Below are 14730 nucleotides of genomic sequence, written 5' to 3'. Positions count from 1 at the left end.
CCTTGCACTTTTGCATCTTGAGAACATTGGTCTCCCCAGCTCCCTCTGCCAGCTGCCCTTGCAGGGGGCACTTGGAAGCCTGGAGGAGACAGAAACTAGCAACCAGGGGAGGGAGGCAGAGGAGTTATTTTGGAAAAGAACGAGCTGCCCAGAGAAGGAGGAGGGGAGAGGAAGGGCTTCTCCAACAAAACGCACCTCATCCCTCCTCCCTACCGCCCCAGCCACCTCCGCTGCCACTCCCTGAGGAGAGAAGCAGCAAGAGGTTTTGCAGAAGGCACCAGGCTGCATAGGTGTCAGAGCCTTGGAGAGGCACGGGCTGTTATTCTTTGGCTGTTGTGGGCAGCCTCGGGCTGTTGCAGATGGAATCACAGGTCTCACTCCTGGAGTCAGGCCTAAGGGCTTGTGGGGTCTTTCCCCTTAGCAGAGGAGAAAGCTGAGCCCTGGTCCCATCCCCGGCAGGCAGGCGGAGCTGAGCCCGGCCTCCCAGGCCCTCGGCGCAGGCTGAGTCCTAGCTTAGACTCTCCTCTGCTTCACCCTGGAGGCTGTCTCTGTTTCTCAGGTGCTGTGGGCCCCAGCTGGTCCGGCCTGGACACTCCGGGGGTAGGGGCAGCTATCTTGAAGATGCACCTGGGAGGGAAGGTGACATCAGGTGGCCAAAGTAACCTGGGAGCCCAGGGTCCTTTATCACTACTTCTGGAAATAGAGTCACAGACCTGCCTCCTCAGAGGGCATACTCCTTGGACAGGGAGGGCCAGGGCTGCCACAGTCCCCAGCCTTGTCACATCTCCATGTGTGGCTCTTGGCAAATCAGGTGACCATCGGAGCCCCAGGTTTTTCCTTTCCTTATTTTATTAGTCACATGTCAAAAGTATTATTTGCCAGGTGCATCTTCCTGGTTCATTCTGGGGTCGGAGGCTGAAGTGAGATAGACTTGAGATAGAAATGCTATTTCCATTAAGACATACACGAGGCTGAGCATGACGGAGGCTCCAGGCTTCTGTGGGCCTTCCATACGTTGGAAGTTAATTTTCTCTGAAGTGACCATCCGGAGGCAGGTGGCTGAGCCCTGGGAGGTCACCGGAGGCTTGGGGACCTTCTCTCTTGGAACTTCCTGTCCTGAGGGTGCCGACCCACATGCTTAGCCCAAGAAGGCTCGAAATTCACCATGTTCCGAACCTGCGGTGGAGATGGGGGGATGCCCCCTTTAGTGTGTGACCTGGGAGCTGGAGCTGTCGCTTCCGTTTATATCCCATTGGTGGGAGTGTAATGACGGAATCACACCCAGCCTGGGAGGCGTGGTCGTTACCCTGGACATGAGGTGCCCAGCTGAATACCAAGAATTCTGCTATTACATGAAAGGGGAATGCAGGTGGGGCTGAGAGAATCCTGGTTCCAGAAGGGAGATGATAATTTTAGTATTAAACAAGCCCCGGGGACACCAGGAGGCCCACTCCTCCCCTGTAGAAGGCACAGTGGCCGCTTCCTGCTTACAGGGCTGGCCTGCTGAGACAGGTGGTGAGACAGTGTCCAGCCCTGGCTGGGAAGAAAGGCTTTCCCCTTTTCTTCTGTTAATAAGCAAAGACAGGTGGCTAGGAGGCACTGTTGTGGCCAGAGTGCGATGGGGTGGGAGGTGCAAAGGTTGGAGGGTCTGTTAGAAGATGCTCACCTTCGGAGGAAGCTTCTGGTCCTCCTGACCCCTGGCTGAGGCCTCCCTGCATCTCCTTCCCCCCAGCCTGCTCCCCCACCTCCTGCACTCTCCCTCTCATCTAAACTATGAGAAAACAGGATGCTGCTCACCGCCCTGGGCCACAATCTGAATAATTTTAATGTGCTCTTGTTCTGTTCACTTCAATAAACTATTTCCCACTAACTGGTCATTAGCTCGCCTTTCCCCTGCAGTGACTGCAAACTGTAAACAGCGCCTGGTACCCCAAAACCCCTCACTCCCAAAGCTGGGGCTTCTGCTGACAGTCAGGGGCGCTGCGTCCCGTGCCCTAGCGGCCGTGGCTGCCCCACTCTATATGTGTGTGGGCGGGTGAGAGTGGGCCACTCACGTTTACCCGACTCGTGTATGTATGTATGCATGCATCTATGTATGTATGTATTTTTGAGATGGAGTTTTGCTCTTCTTGCCCAAGCTGGAGTGCAATGGATCTATCTCGGCTCACTGCAGCCTCCACCTCCTGGGTGGGTTCAAGTTATTCTCCTGCCTCAGCCTCCTGAGTAGCTGGGATTACAGGTACCTGCCACCACGCCTGGCTAATTTTTGTAGTTTTAGTAGAGACAGGGTTTCACCATGTTGGCCAGGTTGGTCTTGAACTCCTGACCTCAGGTGATCCTCCCACCTCAGCCTCCAAAGTGCTGGGATTACAGATATTAACCACTGTGCCTGGCCCCAACTCATTTATTTTTAAAAATAAAAGCACATGTTCATTCAAATGTTCATAGTACTTTGATTTACAGTAGCCCTAACTTGGAAATAACTCAAATGTGCACCAACAACAGAGAGGCAAATTGTAGCACATCTGTGTGATGGAATACTACTCAGCAATGAAAAGGAGTGAACCTTTGGTGCAGGCAAGGGCGTGCTGCATCTCAGAGAAGGGAGCCAGGCAGAAAAGAAGCATGCACTGTGTCATTTCACTTATGTAAACTCCAGAAAAGGCAAACTCATGTGCAGTGACAGCAGAGCAGTGGTTGCCTGGGGTGGAGGATATAGGAGACGGAGGCAGGGAGAGCACATCAGGGCAGGAGGAAGCTTTGGGGGTGATGGGTGTGTTCCCTATCCTGATGGTGGTGATGCTTTCACAGGCATTCTGCGTGCCACAGCATATAAACTGTATGCTTTAACCATGGGTGGTGCACTGTATGCCAGTCATACAGCAATCATGCACACACACACACACACACACACACACACACACACACACACACCCTCCCCTGAGTCCCTGAGTCCATGGAGCAGGAGTCCTGCCCTTGGGTTGCTTTGTGGTGGAGCCCCCCACCTTGGGCTTGGCCAGCAGTGAGTATGCCCAAAGTGGGAGCTCCGGACGGTTCTCCTTGAGGGATGAGGGGGGCGCCTTCTAAGGGTGAGTTCAGAGGTGGAGAACTGCCAGTGACATGGGGGAGGTATCTGCAGGCACCAAAGGCTGTCTGTGTGTGGAGGGTTGGCAGGGTTCTCACTTCCAAAAGTGCCAAAGCACCTTGGCCGTCATGAACACAAGGGAGAGCAGGTGACAAGAAAATCCTCAATGGAGACAGAGGACCGAGGTGGTGCCAGGTACCAGGGGTGAGCTGCCCCCTTCACCCAGCTCTGGACAGAGGACCGAGGTGGCTCCAGGCACTAGAGGTGAGCTGCCCCCTTCGCCTGGCCCTGGATTGAGTTCGGACTTGCTGGTCTCTGAGAGGGCGCCTGTGACTCCTACTGGACTTGAGTCTTCAGACTCCACCAAATCCCCTGCTGAGGGGCTCCTCCCCGTCTTTCTGGCTGCCTGCTAACTGGAGGCCTCTCCATGATACGGGACTTTCTGGAATGATGGACCTTCGTAGGGTGAGGGCTGGCTCCCTCACTTCCTCAGCCTCCCCTGCAGCTAGGGCCAGCCATGTGGCCCGGACTTGGCTCAGCAGGTGTGTCCATGGCAGACCTCGATCCAGGAGCTGATGGGTCTCAGGGAAGGAGACGAGGCATCCCCTCTATGTCGGGGAGGTTGTAGCGGGGGTGGTTGAAGGGTCACCCTTCTTGCTGCAGAAGTGGTAGATTAAGTTTTCTAGGACCACTGTAACAAATGGAGACAAACCTAGTGGCTTAAAACACACAAGTTCATTATCTTGCTGTTCTGGAGGTCAGAAGTCCAATGTGGCTAAAATGCAGAAAGGCTGTGTGCCCTTCTGGAGTGTCTAAGGTGCGGTCTGTTTTGTGCCTTTTCTGGTCTCCAGAGGCTGCTTGTTCTCCTTCGCTCCCAGCTCCCTCTTCCTTCTTCAGGACGGAAGCCCTCACCCTTACCTGCAGTCAGCTCTCCCAGACCCACCTCCATCATCACATCTGGGATGCCGACTCTCCTGCCTCCCTCTCCACTTTTTTTTTTTAAGATGGAGTTTTGCTCTTGTTGCTCAGGCTGGAGTGCGGTGACTCGATCTCGGCTCACTGCAAGCCCACCTCCCAGGTTCAAGTGATTCTCCTGCCTCAGCCTCCCAAGAAGCTGGGACTATAGGCATGTGCCACCTGGCCCAACTAATTTTTTTTTTTTTTTTTTTGTAGAGACAGAGTTTCACCATGTTGGTCAAGCTAGTCTTGAACTCCTGACCTCAAGTTATACCCCCTCGGCCTCCCAAAGTGTTGGGATTACAGGCGTGAGCCACCTTGCCCGGTCTCCTCCTCCACTTTGAAGGACGCTATGGCTATACTGGGTGCCCCGGATCATCCAGGGTCATCCCCCATCTCGAGGTCACCAGTGAGCAGCCAGTCCCATCTGCAGCCCTCCTTCCTCCTTGCCATGTAACCTCACATAGTCACAGGTGCCAGGGGTTAGGAAGTGGGCATTTTGGGGGCCAGTATTCCACCTCCCTCCTGTGGGTATCTCCAACTCAGCGCCCAGGCCCAGGGCAGCAGTGGGCATGGCGGTGTTCTTGAACCAGGTTTTCGGTAGTTTTGGTTGCTTCTAGAAGCCCAGTCTTGACCCCACACCCCACTCTGTGACTATCAAGTCCTCAGTGTCTTAATCTGTAGAGGGGATGGGCGCCGCTGCAGAGGCCAGGGAAGGACCCTGAGCAGAGGTGGTTTCCTCTCCAGCCTGGAAGGATTCTGCGGGGGAGGTAATGGCTCCTCTGGCAGGTGTGCTCGAACATCGGTGTGGGGCAGGGAGCTGAGGGTCTGGGCTGGGGCAGGCACAGAGGACAGGGCGTGGTAGATACGGGGCCCGCGGCTGACGGGGAATGGCAGCTAGAGAGGGGAAGGAGGATTGGCGTCTCCGCCCTTTTGCAGAACAGGAATCACTGTGGCTGTGGTGGAATAGAGACGTGCATAGAAGGAGCAGGTGTGTTACGGACGCTTCAAATCCATATGGTGCTGTCCTCAGCCCCCGGACCTCAGCATGCGACCGCATTTGAAGAGAGGATCTTTGAAGAGGTGAGTCAGGTGAAATGGGGTGGTGGGAGGGGCCCTAATCCAACCTCCCTGGTGTCCACAGTGGAAGAGGGAATGCAGGCCACACAGGGATGGCTGTGGAGGACACGACAAGGGGACAGCCACCTGCCAGCAGGAGAGAGGCCTCCGAAGGAAGCTGTCCGCTGACATCTCCATCCTGGACATCCGCCTCAAGATCTGCGGGAGAATGAATGTTTACACCCACAGTCTGAGGTCCTCTACAACGCTGGCCTGCACCAACTCAGACATGGGGGAAGGGGAGCGGTGGTGGTCTGGTCCTGGGAGAGGGAGAGGCCCTCTCCCAGCCCCACCTCCTCTGGCTGAGTCTTGGGGAGGCAGGAAGAGCCCAGGGAGGCTGCAGGGTGCAGGGCTGCTACTCCACATGACAGACGTTTCTCCAAGAGCAGGTTGGAACTGGAAGGAGGGGCTCAGTACTGCCACCCCCCACCCCATCAGGCTCCATGGGCAGGTAGTCCAGAGGTGTGCCAAGATGTGAGTCTGGCTGGCAGTGGTGACCAGCAGCTGCTGCCTTTGTGGGTGGTGGCTGGGTTAGCCTGTGTCACCTAGAAACATGTGTATGGCTGAAGAGAAGCCCGCACAGAGTCTCCAGGAGGATGAGCATGAAAGACACCTTAGAAAATGCCTACTTTGGAAAGATCTTGAACTAAGAAGGAAATTTATGTTAAGGGTGAATTCAAAGACACTCACCATTCAGGGTCTGAGAGGTCTGAGAGTAGGCTTCTCTACTGCCTGTCCCTCATCCTTTCCCCGGATTTGGGTGTCTCTTAAGTGGGTCATGAACACATACTCCATCTTGTATGATGTATGTGCCTTCACACGGGTGAGAGTAATGTGCTAGCAGCAGGCTGCCCACAGGGGCTGTCCGGAGGCGCTGCCTCCCATGTCCCCTTGAGCCCTGCATTCACATGTGAGCATTTAGTGGCATGCATGAGTCCTGAACTTGGTTTCTGAAGAACACTGGGTTATGCCTGGATGAAACTGACATTGACCCAGCGTCATCACTGAGAAGTTTACGGACACTTGTACGGGTTGGAATTTTCTATTGATGCACTCGGTGTATTGCAAGCTCTAATGACAAAAGCCATCCAATGCTATTCAGTGAAGCCTCACTTCTGCCTATTGGTAGAGACGTGCTTTTACCATGGTTATTTAATAGCTGTACCTTTAAAATGTATAGATTCACAATGACTCCCCGCTGGGTATCACTGGCTTTGCAGGGTTGCTCAGGGCTTCATTCCTGCTCAACAGTTTCCCCCGGCTCACTTTGAACCCTTCAGTGCTGGGTTTCAACTTTGGGATGATACAAAGTGAAGGACAGGCCAGGTGTGGTGCTCACACCTGTAATCCCAGCACTTTGGGAGGCTGAGGTGGGCAGATCACCTGAGGTCAGGAGTTCGAGATGAGCCTGGCCAGCATGGTGAAACCCTGTCTCTACTAAAAATAGGAAAATGGGCCAGGAGTGGTGGTACGTGCTTGTTGTCCCAGCTACTTGGGAGGCTGAGGCGGGAGAATTGCTTGAACCCAGGAGGCAGAGGTTGCAGTAAGCCAAGATCATGCCACTGCACTCCCACCTGGGCAACACATGTACACACACACACACACACACACACACACGATGGCCAGTTGGATTAACTTTAACAGGAGTAAGTGAATAAGCACCGCTTTGATATCTGGATGTGCCCAGGAATGGTGTAGAAGAAACCAGCCTGAAATGAGGTTGGATGTGATGTGGTCTTTGAGGACATCACAGTGGAAAGCCTGGGTCTGAAGGGCAGGAATGATGGTCCCCCGCTGCCATTTGCCCTGCTGTGGAGGGTGGAGCCAGGTCTGGGTCCATTGAGGAACTGCCAGAGAATCGTGTGGGGTTCCAGGAGGGCATCAGCGTGTGAACGGGGTCATTTGTAAATACCTACAGGATGGTGTGTACACATGTGTGCATGTGCGTGTGTACGTGCGTGCACCCATGTGTATGTGTGTGTATGCATGTGTTCTTGTGTGTATGTGTGTGCACGTGTGCTTGTGTGTGTACTTGTACACGTGTGCATGCGAGTGTGTACATGTGTATGTGCATGTGTGCATGTGTGTGTGCGTGTGTGTGTGTGTGGTTGGCTTGGGCTCCATGGTGCAGGAAGGAGCCATGATCGCTGTTTTTGTTACTTTTTGTTACTACAGAAGGTAGGTCTGAACTACAAACTGGAAGACAGTCAGGGGAGACTTTGGTTTCTGTTGAAAAGGACGTTTTCCAGCAGTGGGGCTCCCCCAGGGCTGGGGGAGGGGAGGTGGTGGATGGCTTGTCCCTGTAGTGCTCCCTGGGTAACACCCTGTCCATCAGGGACGTTGGAGGAGATGAGAGGATCGCTGGAGTCCACCTGCCCCGAGGCCTGCCTGAGTCTCTTAACAAGTCCTTGTAGTGGGCTGAGCCGCTCTCCATCACCTGTTCATGCCCACCGAGAACGTCACAGCCTGTCTTCTGTGGATAGAGTACCTTTGCAGGTATGGTTAGTTACGATGGAGTCATACAGAATCAGGGTGGGTCCCAAGTCCACTAACTGCTGCTCTTGTAAAACAAAAGGACGGAGGAGAAGGCCACATAAAGGCAGAGGCTGGAGGGACGCAGCCACAGGCCCAGGGGCATCTGGAATTTTCCACGGCTCTCAGGGGAGAGGAGGGACACACATTAGGGAGTCCCTCTGGAGCCTTTTGAGAGACCCTGGCCCCGCTGACACCTTGATTTCAAACTTCTGGCCTCCAGAACTGTGAGAGAATATGTTTCTGTGTTTTCAGCCTCGGATTTTGTGGGACTTTGTTGTGGCAGCCCGAGGACGTAAGTCCATGCTTTTGTGTTGGCCCTAGGCATCTCTGCACCTCCTAAATGGGAAGACGCTGTCAAGGCGCTATTCTCCGGGTGTTCCAAAGAGCTTACAATCCACTGGAAAATTCGTGCTGTTTTTCACGATGCCACGTCCCCTGCCTCCCTCTTTGAAAAGTATTTGATGCTTATAGCCAATGTCTTAGCACCCACTAACATGTTGACGTGATTATGATTCCGACTGAACAGTGGAAATGCACGTGTCTTTCTTGCCTTGCTGCCTCCATCTCCTTCCTGGGAGCAGAAACCCCGACTGGGCCCGTGTGATCTCCCAGTTCCATTTCCCGGCTTCCCCTGCCCGGGTCTCTCTCGCTCCTCCTCCTGCTCCCTGTCTCTCCCAGGCCTGCTGAGCCTAGTTTACATTTGCCTCTTGTGAAGGAGACGCAGGATATTGGGAGGAAAGGCTTCATTAGCATTCGGACGCTTTGCCTACATGATTATGAACACCTGGATCTCGGGAAGCACGGAGAAATCAGATTGATTTTTCCAGTGCGTCTCCAGATGTTTCTCATCACGTGGATGCCCCTGTCTCTTCTCTGTCCTCCGGAAAATCCATTTGTCCAGACGGATGTGCGCTCCGCCAGCCTGTGCAGCCTGCCTCTCCTTTCTGTTCATGACTTTTGCCGAGATTCGGCTGACTACATCCACACAAAAGGGACAAGGACTCTACTTCTGCAGAACAAGCTGAGCACGGCCCTCCTTCCCCCAGGACTGCCTGGAGTTGCCTAGCAATCTGACACTATTCTGCCTGAGCAGACACACGGCTTGGATGGATTTTTCCTATTTTTAATTTGTTTTCTGGGTGGTATTATTGTGCAATCACAGGCTGAGCTCAGAGATACGGCTCATGTCCCACTCAAGACAAGGAGATGGAAGATGAGGCAGAACCCGTGGGCCCCCGAGTGGACTTCGGCACCAGTTCCAGGTGACACTGGCCTCTGTCCCGGCTGCAGAAGTTGGCAGTGCCTCAGAAAACCTTTGCTGTTTCCACCTGTGCGTTTCTCAGGCTATCGCCGCTCCCCAAATGCAGCTGTGTCATGAAGCAGCACAAAAAAAGAGAATCCTCGTGGTGTGGATGTGGGACCCCAGGCTGCCTGGACCTCCCTCTGACATTTCCCAGCCACGTGGGAGGAGAGACGGGCGATGTGCAAGTGGCTCATCCTCCTCTCAAGAAGATAAATGTCAGAACTGAAAGCCACTGGGCACTGATATGGAGCCGCACGCTCTTAAATGAAATATCAAGCCTGGAAGCGCACATGTGACATTGCAGATGTGCCTGCCTGCTCCCCGCATGTGACAAGAGGTGGCGGGGCAGCGGGCCGGCGCAGTCGGCAGCATCCCAGGCCAGGGCCCAGAGCTGCTGGCAAGCCACTGGGACATGCTGGGCCTCAGTCTTCTCATCTGTAATATGGGGAGGCTGTGCAACATGATCTCTGAAGTCACTTCCAGCTCAAAATGCAGAGATGACTTCCACAACAGTGAGACCACTGGAGGGAGGAGCTCACTGGGAGAAAAAATAGAAACACCTGGGAGAAAGGAGAAGCTGGTGGTTAGGGAGAAGCAGAGAAAGACAGGTGGAGATCCGGCCGTGCACCTCGGGAGAGAGGAGTGGGAGATAGCACAGCGGTGGAGGATAAAGATGAGGGTTCTAGAAAGGGACTCAGTTGCAGCGGTACCTGCTGTAAAGAATCAAGTAAACCCAGGAGGGAGCGCAGGCCTCCTGTTTGCTGATTGGACCTTCCCTGGTGACCCCAGAGAGCCGCTTCCCTGGGGTGTCAGTGGGTGTGGGCGTGGAGGTGGGGGTGCTTGTCATCAAGGGAAGACAAGGATGGCAGGGGGACGAGGGGAGAGGGAGCATCTAGGGACGCTTCTTGAAGGATGGGGAAGGCCAGATAAGGTTTTTAGGCTTGTGGGCTAACACCCCCCAGAGCAGGAGAGACAGAAGAGGATGGAGCAAGAGAGGGCTGGATGGAGGGAGAAAATGGAAGGAGAATTTGAAAGGGAGGAGGAAGGTGAGATGAAGCTGGAAGAAGGCATGCAGGGAGAAAGCTGCTCCCATCGGAAGGCTCTAGCTTCCAGGTGAAACTGTGCCACCATCTGCCAGGAAAAAGGGTCAGGAGAATGAGGGATAACAAATCCTGGGACCAAAGTGAAGAGCGGAGAGCCAGCCGGCGGACACAGCTGAGGCTGAGGCTGGGTGTGTGAGCGCCTCTCCTCCAGCTGCTGGACAGAGTGCGGCCCGGCCCCGTGATGTCATTGTTGAAGTTAGCTGGCCAGCATCTCTGACCTCCAGCGTCTCCTTGTGACCTACATTCCACAGAGCCCAGACAGGCGCATAACCCCCAAGAGCCCAACAGAGTGTCAGTGTTTGCCTGTCTGCCCGTGTGTTTGTGAAACAGTAGTGGGGTGTGTTGATCATACATTCCCTCAGGGTGTGTGGGGCTCTCCCTAAGTGGGAGTTATTGATGGGGGGCTGCACAGGGTCCCACAGGGCGCCTGGATGGTGGCCCGAAGGGGAGACCTGATGCATACAACAGCGGTCAGCAGGCCTGGCAGTAGTGGGGAAGTTGAAACGTGTGTGTGTGTGTGTGTGTGTGTGTGTGTGTGTATGTAGAGAGAGATCCATCCTTTTATTATTATTATATGAGACAAAGTCTTGTTCTTGTTGCCCAGGCTGGAGTGCAATGGCACGATCTCGGCTCACTGCATTCATCTCTGCCTCTCAGGTTCAGGGGATTCCCCTGCCTCAGCCTCCCGAGTAGCTGGGATTACAGGTGCCTGCCACTTCACCAGGCTAATTTTTGTATTTTTAGTAGAGAGGGGTTTCGTTATGTTGGCCAGGCTGGTCTTGAACTCCTGACCTCAGATGATCTGCCTGCCTCGGCCTCCCAAATTGCTGTGATTACAGGCGTGAGCAACCGAGCCTGGCCAAGTGATCCAGTCTTAACAAGGAGGTTGCAGCTGTATTGAGTAACCTTATAATTGACTCTGTTGGGCTGAGAGAGCAAGCGAAGCCGCTGATGGGGTGACATCGGCTCTCCAACAGGCCGTCAGTGCCGGCTGTGTGTGGACCTCACAAGAACACCCACGTCCAGCAAGGGAAAAGTAGGCCCCGCTTTCTTCGACTCTTCTGCAGCTGGACCTTCACCTCCTTCCTATCCGTGGACGTGTCCAGTGCTGAATATGAAAGTGGGGCCACGATTCTGTCCGTGATGATTTGGGGCTGCTACCCTTAGATGGAGGAGCCTGGGAGAAGAGAAGGTGAAAGTCTGGGACCACAGCTGCCCCACACTTTACAAGAGCCTCTTTTAGGGAGCTCGTGAGCAAGGCATGAGGGCTCCTAGGGAGCCAAGGGCCTCCTTGCCTGGGACATCTGGCGGGTTGGTGGGCTCACGTGTGTTTTCTGTCTCTTTGCTCTCCATGACTGCCTCCTGTTGCTAAGAGTAGATCAAAGTAGGTGCTTCTGTGGCATGAAATGAGGGTCTTTAGCTTACACAGGTGGCAGTGCGTGGAGACGCAAACAGGCACTCCACTGCAACATGGCCTGAGCTGCCGGGCTCACAGGGGAGCAGGGCTGGGCTCGCCTGGCATTGAAGCGCTGGTACAATGGCAGGAGGCATCTTGGTAATGACAGCACTCCACATGTCTGAGCCCTAGACAGCTGGACATGCCACCATCTGGACATGCTACCACCTTGCTGTCATCTGGACTGGCAACCTCTTGCCCGGTACACAGCTGCCCTATGGATCCCTCCCCACTTACTAGATCCTCTGTTTCTTCCCTCTCTCATTGACCTCTTTCGCGCTTTACACCCTGGTTTTGTTGGAGCACATCCTCTGGTAGCTGAGAGAGGGAGTGTGGGAAATAATTTTGTTGAGACCTTGCATGTGCAAATGTCTTTATTTTAATCTCACATTTGATCGTTAATTTTGCAAAGCGAGGAATTCCAGTCCTGAAATCATTTTCTGTCAGCTTCTGAAGGCACACTTCATGACTAGTTAGCTTGCCCTGTTTTGAGAATTCTGAAGCTATTCTCGTTTCTGCTCTTTTTTATGGTGCCTGGAAACTTGGGGAAACTGTTTTTTTTTATTCCCAGTGATTTGCTTTTCAAGATAATATGCCTTGATATGGGTCAATTTCCATTGATTTTGTTGACAATTTGGAAACTTATTTCTGGAAAAAAGATTCTTAAATGATGATTTTCTTTCTTCTTTTCCTCCTGCTCCTCTCTGGAGGCTCTATGGTGGGGGGGGGGCCCCCGCGGGGTGGGGTGGGGGAGGGGCCAAGATTCCTTTTGCGTTGAGCTGCACGAATTGACCATCTAGTTTTTCATCCCCTGTTTCTTCTTTTTCTCCTCTTTGCCTTCTGCGGCATCCCCTTACTTTTCTCTTCTGGCCAGTCTGTTGAGATGTTTTGTTTCTGCGCTCATGCTTTAACTTCCCAGCTTTTTTTGTTCTCTAAATGTCCTTAAAATAGCACCCTGCTCTTGGTTCATGGATGCGGTATGTCCTCTGATCTCTGGGAGGATATTAAGTATGACTATTTCTGATATTTTCTCCTCCCTGCCTAACGGCTGTTTCCACGAAGTAGGCCCCGCGCTGTGGGTGTTTTGGCGGCTCTTTCTCGGGAAGGCTTTCCGCAGGCATTTGGTCCTCTTTGGCTTTCTGCTCACCTTAGGGGGCTGCAAAGCTGGTTGGCAGCTCCGAGCAGGGAGTGGGGCCTGCACTGGGAAGCAGCAAAGCTGTCTTCGGGTTTCCCCTCTGGGTGCTGATCAGATTTCCCCAGAGGAGATTCTGGGGGCTGGAGGTCAGGATCCTGACAAATGCTGTTGGGGGGAAGGGGGTTCTCTGTGCAGGATGCCCCTCGGTCCACAGTGTGTGGTGGCTACCAGGCCACAGAGGTTGCTTCAGCATCACCAGGGAATAAATCTCCAGAGGGCCAGGCTTCCCCAGGCCTTGGGTCCCACTGGTCCTGAGCCTTTGGGAGATTCCTTTGTCAGCCTTCCCTGCCACTGTGCCAAGACTCAGCTCCATGAGGGCCGGCTGCCACTTATCCTGTGCCTCCCCGCTGCCCACAGCCAGCTACCATTCTCTTTTCTCCTGTTCTCCAGGTCTTTGGGGGTTTATGCCTTTTTTTTTTTCTTTTTTTTTGAGACAGAGTCTTGCTCTTATTGCCCAGGCTAGAGTGCAGTGGTGCAATATTGGCTCACTGCAACCTCCGCCTCCTGGGTTAAAACAATTCTCTTGCTTTTGCCTCCCGAGGAGCTGGGATTACAGGTGCCCACAACTGCGCCCAGCTAATTTTTGTATTTTTAGTAGAGATGGGGTTTTGCCATGTTAGCCAGGCTGGTCTTGAACTCCTAACTTCAAGTGATCCACCCGCCTTGGCCTCCCAAAGTGCTGGGATTACAGGCGTGAGCCACCTTGTCCAGCCCCTTTCACAAATGTTCTCTTCGTAGTTTTAGTGGGATTTTTCAGAGGGACGGAATGAGCTCTGTGTGTTCAGTTGTCCTGTTGGCCCCAAGCCCAGCCTCCCTGTGTTTCTCTCCTCGTGAGTATTGCCAAGGACGCTCCAGTCCTCCCCGTGTGCTCATTCTTTAAAAATTAAAGTTTCCAAATCAGAGGTTTAAAAACTTCTCTTAGGTGATATCCCCAAATGGAAACGCTCCTGGTTAGTGCTGCTGTATCCTGCAGGCCCGACACGCGCTCTCTTCCGGCCAGATCCGTCTATGACAGCCGAGCGTGAAGGGCAAACTCTCTGGGGCTGGCAATGAAGCCGGCCTGGCAGGGGCCTGTCCCCAGGGGGCGTCCTCACGCGCAGGCCCTGTGGCCAGTCCAAACCACAGAGGGCAATTTCAATTTGCCACCTGGGTGTCTCAGCAGGGCCACTGTGTCCCGAGTATGGGGCTGGGCCCAGTGGCGCTTGGAATAAGATTTGGTGCTGTTTTCAGAGAGCTCTTCTAGAACGTCCCTGAGGAGTGACTTATGGGGTCCTGTGCTTTGCAGGGACACCTTTTCCACTCGGGCACACAGCTCTGCCAGGTAAATGTGTCCCCACTTCACAGACACAGGCAGAACTTGCATGGGGAGCTGAAGGGAGACAGAGGTGGGCTCGAGCCTCATTCTTTGAGAGGCTTCTGTGAGGAGGCTCCGAAGGGCAGTAGGGTCTGGACCAGGGAGGAAAGGACTCCCAGGGGAGAAGAAATGTGGTCAGGGGACAGGCGGGACCGACAGGGGGCGCTGCTGGCACAGCCCTGCCTGCAGGGAGACCGGTGCCGGCCAGGCAGTAACTGGGCCCAGCCGGGGAGTTGGAGGCCAGGAAGCCTGGACCATCTGACAGCAGAGAACCGAGAGGCCCAATTAGGGCTTTTGAGCTGGGATGCGCCATTTCAAATCCGGGGGCTGGGGAAGGTTCAGTCAACCAGGCAGCTGCCTTGCTCGTAGACAAGGCGTTTATCTGCTGGTTAGCTGTAGGGTGTTTAGCTGTGTGCTTGGAATTGTATAACACGATTCCCACCAGCCAAGACAGATCAGTGACACAGACAGGCTAGAGGGCCACAAATTCAAAACATGAAGATCGTAAGAGGGCAGCAGCCACTGTCTTGGCCACCATCTCTGCTGCCCTGCAGGGCGGGCAGCCAGCAGCCCAGAGCCCCTAGCACGGAGAAGCTCCAAGTCCATGCCCCACCCTTACCAGC

This window comes from Callithrix jacchus, chromosome 5, assembly GCF_049354715.1.
Source record: "Callithrix jacchus isolate 240 chromosome 5, calJac240_pri, whole genome shotgun sequence".
In the NCBI taxonomy this organism is placed as follows: Eukaryota; Metazoa; Chordata; class Mammalia; order Primates; family Cebidae; genus Callithrix; species Callithrix jacchus.
This window is presented reverse-complemented; position numbering follows the sequence as displayed.